The sequence below is a fragment of the Neopelma chrysocephalum genome, unplaced genomic scaffold (genome assembly GCF_003984885.1).
Source record: "Neopelma chrysocephalum unplaced genomic scaffold, ASM398488v2 Primary Assembly neopelma1_77, whole genome shotgun sequence".
NCBI lineage: Eukaryota > Metazoa > Chordata > Aves > Passeriformes > Pipridae > Neopelma > Neopelma chrysocephalum.
The window spans coordinates 2,639,317-2,646,443 of NW_020897738.1; the positions used below are offsets into that span (position 1 = coordinate 2,639,317).

General features: G+C 47.6%; 1 long non-coding RNA gene across 4 annotated transcripts; it reads left to right on the plus strand.

Annotated features, from left to right (window-relative positions):
• The first annotated feature begins 19 nt into the window (after window positions 1-19).
• Window positions 20-4,962, plus strand: LOC113970618. 4 transcript variants are annotated; one of them, XR_003535234.1, is made up of 4 exons: window positions 20-355; window positions 1,021-1,201; window positions 1,929-2,054; window positions 4,739-4,962. It is a non-coding gene; the product is annotated as an uncharacterized LOC113970618 (long non-coding RNA). The 4 variants fall into 4 exon arrangements; XR_003535235.1 differs by lacking the exon at window positions 4,739-4,962 and adding an exon at window positions 2,163-3,619; XR_003535232.1 differs by lacking the exon at window positions 4,739-4,962 and having other exon boundaries at window positions 1,929-2,066.
• Window positions 4,963-7,127: the final 2,165 nt, after the last annotated feature.

Here is a 7,127-nt window from a genome sequence, read left to right on the forward strand (position 1 = left end):
GCGAGACTTGGCGGGGCGGAAGGGAAGGGCCGCGCCCCGGCCAAGATGGCGGCGGGTGTGGTGGTGACGGAGACCCTCAGGGTCTATCAGGGTCCTCCGGGCTCCCCCACAGCCCCTCAGCGGGGGGAGAGGCCTCACGCTGGGCTTTGCCTGGGTATGGCCGCCGTGGTGGTGTCAGGCAGCCGCTTGTGCCACCCAGCGCCCTCAGGAACAGTCCAGACCGGCGTTGATCGGGTGCTCCCCCTCAGTACCACAGAAAAGGTTTCTGGTGTAGTGAACCACGAAGGAGGTCTGGGGAGAAAAGCTACTGGAGGGCCACACGCAAAAAAAAAAAAAATGTGCGGAATGGTCCCTTGTGAGATAAAAAATTCTATGTTTCACGGTTTCTTACAACTGTGTTTTTAGTAATTTTGCCTTAAACTAATTTCTGAAGTTTTAAAGTTTCTCCTTCTGAAAATGCCCTCGTCCTTAATGCTCAGTGTATATTCATTAATTAAGCTGGTTAGAAATTTTGCCATATACACAGGTAACTCTGAGGTCTTTTTTAATCTAAATGGTTAATGATTCTAATGATTCTAAATGATTCTATTTTTACAGTAAATTGGAAAAACTGGGCTAGAGAGTGACTAGTGATCAGGGTTACCTCACAGATGTAACATCCAGGCTTCAGTTCAACAAGGAAATTAATTTTTAAAATGAAACTTCATCAAGTTTATGTTCTGCATTACCTGAGGGGAAAGTTTGTCACTCTCTACAACTCCCTGGTAGGAGGCTTAGATTAGATATTAGGGAATATTTCTTCATGGAAAGGGTTGTCCAGCATCAGAACAGGCTGTCCAGGGAAATGGTGGAGTCACCATTCCTGGAAGTGTTCAAAAATGTGTGGATGTGGCACTTGGGGACATGATTTCGTCCTGAGTTGATGGTTGAGCTCTAAAAGCTCTAATATTCCAGTTTCATCTGTTGGAAATGGAAATAATTCCCCAGTGTCCCTCCTTTGCACCGTCCACTTACCCCCAGGGGTGCGATGAGTTACACAAGAGCACTGTCTGTTCACTCCATGTGAGGCCACCAGGGTGCTCTGATGTTCTCAAAGAGCTGCTAACTTGGATTTGAAACAGCTCCATGTCATGTGGCAAAGTCCTGGAGTCATCCTTCCCATGGAAACACCTCATTGCTCCAAGGACATGGTTACATGAAGGTGAGAATCCGCTGTGCTCCATTGTACCTCAGAGCTGTGTGTGCCTTCCATCCCAAAATAACCTCACCTGGGTCTCCAGCCTGCATTCCTTTTTCCAAAGTTTCTGCGTTCACCTTTCCTTTTGGGGATGAAGAACTGGTGTGTTCAGTCTCTTTGTTTTTTGCTGTTCCTGAGATTTTTTGGATTCCATTGGAAGCATCCATGCACTTCCTTTCAGCCAGGTGGTCAAAATGATGTTACAAGCGTTGGGTTTGTTGTCTTTTTCAGGCTTAAAGAGCAACAGTGACTTCAAGACACTTCCATTTTGAAAGGAAATTGTAAAAATGGCACCATAGGACTCTTTTTTTTCTTCCCACTGAAGCTGTGCCAGGACTGGCTGCAGCCATCCAAGGGAATATAGCCCTGTATTTGAGGAAATCCTGGGGATCTTTAAAAATCCATCTCTTGCACTGTCCCAGAGCAGGGAAACAAAAAGAAAAGCAATCCTACAAGTCCTGCAAAGTTGGAAACTTGGATTTTAGATTACAGGCTTGGAGGGAAAGTGGTGCTTGGTTTATTTATCACCATTGGTTATATTCTGTCTTCTTGTTCCCCTGCAGTGCCATGAGATAATTAATATTAAAACTTGTTAGTTTACACATTTCTGATGCATTTAAAATTGGTAAAAAAAGGGCTGTTGACAATGCACCAGGGAAAATAGAATTTAATACATACTTTTTGCATCCAGAATTACTTGGCAAAGCTGATGGTGCACAAGGGACCAGACTCCAAGATGAAAAGCAAGCCTTGCTGGAATGTGAAAGCACAGATTGCACCCTGGATGAATGTGGGCAGGAGCTGGATGAATAAAGAGGTATTAATTCTTCCTGCATCTACCATTGAAATAGAACTGGGCGACTGTTCAATAGCAAAGTAGGATGGAATTAATCTGTTTTACTCATGACCTTTTTTCTTTTCTCAGAAGTGTTAGGGCTTCACTCAGAGCAACGCTTCACCTAAAAACCCATCCCCAGTATTTGCTGTAAGAGAAGAATAGTCAAACAAGCTGCTGTGTCACTTCAGCTCCCTCTTTATTGATGTTTGAGTGAGTGACTCTGAATTCCTCAGCTGTAGGATGTGATTGTTCAATAGGGTCATGAAGCCTCTCCAGAAATATGTACTCACAAGCAAAATGCAAAGTCCCTGCAGTAAGGAAGTTAAATAAAATACAACCCCCCCGACCTTTGTCATGCAGAGAGGAAAAGCAAGATAAAAACCCATGTCTAAGAAAAAGCATTTGAACCTCCCTACCACCACAAAACCCACCTTTATGTTGGGCTTCTGAAACAGGTTCCAAAGAGCAACTCCAAGTGTGTAGGACAAGATCAGGACATCAATAAATAAAGCTTGTTCTCCATCACAGAGATTTTAATTTATCCTGTCAACATGAGTTAATTAATAATTAAAGAGGGCACTGTGATCCTCGTGTGGGAGGTCCTAGAAAATGAAGATTCAAGCAGTTGAAGATGCAGCAGGGTGCTGTCTATTAAAAAACATCTTAAGGGATTTACTGTATTACTATTTTACTTATAATTTAAGCTGCAAGATTTTGATATGCATTTAAGCATTACAACGTGGCATTTGCAATGCAAACATGGCAGGATTGAGTCCCATCAAGTAAATCCAGGGGAAGTAACTGATTATAAACACAAATAAAACTAACACAGATGTCTGATGAAATGCTAAGATTAAGCAAAAAGCACTACTTATATTTCAGTTTCTCTCTTCCAAGCTTATTGTAATAATTCACAGTAAACTTTGATTTTTAACCATAGAATTTTCACCACAGCCCTTTCCTTTTAAATTACTTGAGATTTAAATAATCTAATTACTTCTACACAGCTAAAATGATTGCTGTTCCTCAGAACAGAGGCCACTAGAGTTTTCAGAACAGTGCACCAATACCTGTCCTGCCCATGGACATGGATCATTTGATTAAATGTTTTAATTTTATTTTTGGACATTTAAACTCTGAGTAGAATCAGCTTATTAACCACAGTCTCATAAATTATGATGGATGAGGTGTTCAGACTTGTTAGGAAGTTTTTAGTGATAAAAAGTGCAGAGTTAATATAATAATAAAAGAGCTTCTCTAGGAAGTGGTATAATTCCTGTTATCTTAGACTTTTAAAATGAGGAGAAAATCCTAAGAGGAAACAGTTTTGGACGTGCATTACTTGATCTAAATATATCTTCTCAGCTTAATGCCACTCATAACAATTTTAGCACTGACCAAAAGTCAGAGTCACCAATAAACTACAATATTTTGTATTTTATAGGGTGACTTGGGTGAGGTTCTAAAGGAATTGAGAAACTGGTACAGAAAATAAATCAGGTCTCCAGGATTTTGGACAGCTGGGATTTGGGAGACCTTAGAGCCCCTTTCAAGGGGCTCCAAGAGAGCTGGAGAGGGACTTTGGATGTGGCATGGAGTGATAGGGCAAGGGAGAATGGCTTCCCACTGCCAGAGGGCAGGGTTAGATGGGATATTGGGAAGGAGTTCTTGGCTGTGAGGGTGGTGAGGCCCTGGCACAGGCTGCCCAGAGAAGCTGTGGCTGCCCCATCCCTGTCCAAGGCCAGGTTGGATGGGGCTTGGAGCAACTTGGAATAGTGGAAGGTGTCCCTGCCTATGGCGGGGGGAGGAACAAGATGATCTTTAAGGTCCCTGCCAACTCAAACCATTCTGGGATTCTAGCTGGTGATCTTCTGACTCTGCATCTTCTCTTGACTTCTCCCTGTGGGAAGTCTGGTATTGTCCTTCTCACATGAGTTTTGTGTTTAATGCAGCTGTGCTGTCTTGAACTTCATCTTTCCAAGGCTGATGTCGGGTTTGCTGTATGACAGATCACTCTAAGAGTTCAAGTGGACAGGCATTTGGAATTAGAGTCAAAACAAAGTCAAACCAGGCTGAAATAAACTGTGTTCTGGTCTAGCACAACATTAGCACTTGAATAAATAGTGAGGAGCCCGGGCTGTCTGTAGGGCAGATGGCATTACAGGTAATATTTATCATGCTCCAATCTCAGGACTAAGATACTTGGGAGGGAGGATTGACGTCAGCTCCAAGTGAATCAGTTTTAAAACCAGCTGAAAACCTGCTTGTGCCTCCAACAGTTGCTTATATTGTGCAGCACTTCTGCTTTGTGCATTTGTTGGTCTGAGTGAGCCTGGCAGGAAGAGTTCATTTTGCTTTTGCAGCTTAAATGGGCTGATGTAAATAGATCTTGGACTTTGAGGTGGGAAGATTCCACCCAGCTGCAGTAACCAGGGGGATGCCCTTTGCCCCAGTTTTTGTGCCAAATTTGTGCATTGGGGAATTTTAAACAAATATCACTTGGCAGAACATGGACCCTCAGGGTACAAGAAAAACACCGGAGTGAGGCAGCAGGGCATGGGCTGGGAGGGATTTACAGGGAGAACTATCCACACTGACAGTGAGCAGGGAGGAAAACCAGTTCTGAACTGTTTTATTAAAAATAGTTGGGTTTTGTGTCACAGGAGCCCAGTGATCCTCTGAATGAAAACCAGGAGCAGTTTCTCATCTGGGTACAGTGTGCAGGAGTGTGAAAGAGTTCAGCAAAGGTTACTAATTATCATGTAAATTGTGAGGTCTTCTGGCTGTCTGGACAGACCTGGGTGGCTGGCCTGGGACAGAATCATAGAATCATGGAATCATTAAGGTTGGAAAAGACCTCCAAGATCAAGTCCAACCTTCAACCAAATACCCCCATAGCCACTAAACCATATCACAAAGTGCCACATCTCCTTGTTTTTTTGAACATTTCAAGGAATGATGACTCCACCACTTTCCTACAGAGCCTGTTCCAAGGATTTTCAAGGTTTTCCAAGGATTTCCAAGGATGGAGGAGTGTGAACTGCTTACGGTGTGCCTTGGCTCTGGAGCCCTCACTGAAACATGGGGTTCTGCTCTGCCAAGTGTGTTTGTCAGCCCTGAGCTCACACCAAGTTTCTCAGCCCTGTGAGTCAGGGCTGGTGGGCAAAGAGGCATGGAAAGCATCCCATCCAGCTCTGGGAATTGGGATGAGCCATGGGTTTAGCTGGAACTGTGTGGGGGCTCCCAGGCTGAGCAGCACAGCCCAGCTGCTGTGGGACACATCACCTTGCACTATGATGAGCTGCCTCAAGGGCACTGGGGGCAGAGGTGCAGAACAAGGGCTTAGGCCAGGCTGGACTTGTCCTAGAGAAAGGACCTGGACAAGGAAGATTGAGACTGAGGGAAGGGAAAGAATGATTCTGTGGGGGAAACTGTGAAAATATGCGCTTCCCTTTCCTGATAAAGTCACAGAGGGCGAGGCACTGAGGAGAGCTACCTTGTCTGCTCTCACACCCTGACAGGCCTGGGCAGCAGCACCCCCTTATCTCCACCACGTTGGCACATGTGGCTGTGTTCTCTAATCCACCAAACGGGGACTGGGCTGCTCCTTGTGCTCCCTCCACTCTCCTCCCTTTTCTAACAGGAGCATTAATTTTTAATAACTTCGGATACAATTTCAGCTCCAGCTGGAAAACTTTCATGCTTTGCTTAAGCCTTTAGCAGTGTAAGGAGAGGGATGTTGTCTCTGTCAAGGTACAGAGGGAGTGAAATGCCTCCCATGTGATAATGATGGTGCTTCAGCAGCGTTCCTGTGGGCTGGGTCCATGGAGTGTGGCTCTTCTGTTCACTGCAGCAGCTCAGGGTGCAGGTTTCACACCTGCCTCTGCCGTGTTTACACCCCTGTTTGTTACTTAAGTTATATAAGTGGCAGCAGCCCATTGATGTGTGTGTACACAGAGGAATTAAATTAATTTGCAGAGCTGCCTGCTGGGAACCTCCAAAGGGACAACAGGCCCTTTTGCACACCCACGAGCAGCACAGAGAACTGAGCTGTGGGAAACAAGGAATAGGGTCTTTTTGAACCCAGTGGGTCTCTACAGCACTGAAGCTGTTGAAGTTGTGCAGGGGGACAGCTGAGAGCTTTGTCTCTCTCACTTACAATTAACTTTTTTTTTGTTAACTCACCTACGATTAACGTAGTTTTAGTGGGGTTTGAGTGATGACTGCATGCCATGGCCACATCGTGAGGGTTTCATTTGGCATTTCACGTTCCTTACCCAAAATGGATTTAACTCCCAGCACTCCCATGGATTTCCACAGAAATCTATCACGCACTTCCACAGAAACCTCTCCTGCCAGCTGGCTCCGTCCCCAAACCAACAGGGCGAGTCACCCTTTCAAACCCACATTTTTGCGGGGCGTGACTCCCATCGCTGTCCCCGGGCACCCGGAACGCGCGAGCGGCCGGAGCAGTCCCTGCGAGTTATTCGGGGCACGCGAGACACGCGGAGGGCGTGGAGGGGCAGTATCTGGGTTAGGCGCAGGGGCCGACAACGTTAATTGGGATAACTGCGGGTAAAAGGCGGCTCGAGACCCGGACCCGTGGGGGTCGCTGTGAGGCAGCAGCTGCCAGGGGGTCGCGATGAGGGGTCACGATCAGGGGTCGCTGCGAGGGGGTCGCGAGAGCCCTCGGGAGCCGCCCGCTGTTATTGTCCCGCAACATGCAAATGAGGCGGCGCGGGCAGCCAATGAGGGGGCGCCCTTCGGGGCCCGCCGCGCACGCGCGCCGGGGGGCGGAGCCGACCCCGCGCCCCGCCCAGCGCCGGGCCCTCAGCTCAGCACGCGCGGCGAAGATGGCGGCGGCGGCGGCCGGCGGGGCGCGGGGGCGGCGCGGGCGGCTCTGACCGGGCACACACCGGGAGGGACGGAAGGGGCGAGCCCGGAGAGAGCCCGCAGAGCTCCGCGGGCAGCGGGGAGGAGCGGGACCCCCCTCGGGGGGGGGGGGAAAGGGGGGGGGGCGGGGAAGAGCGGGGGCGCTGCCGGCGAACCCGG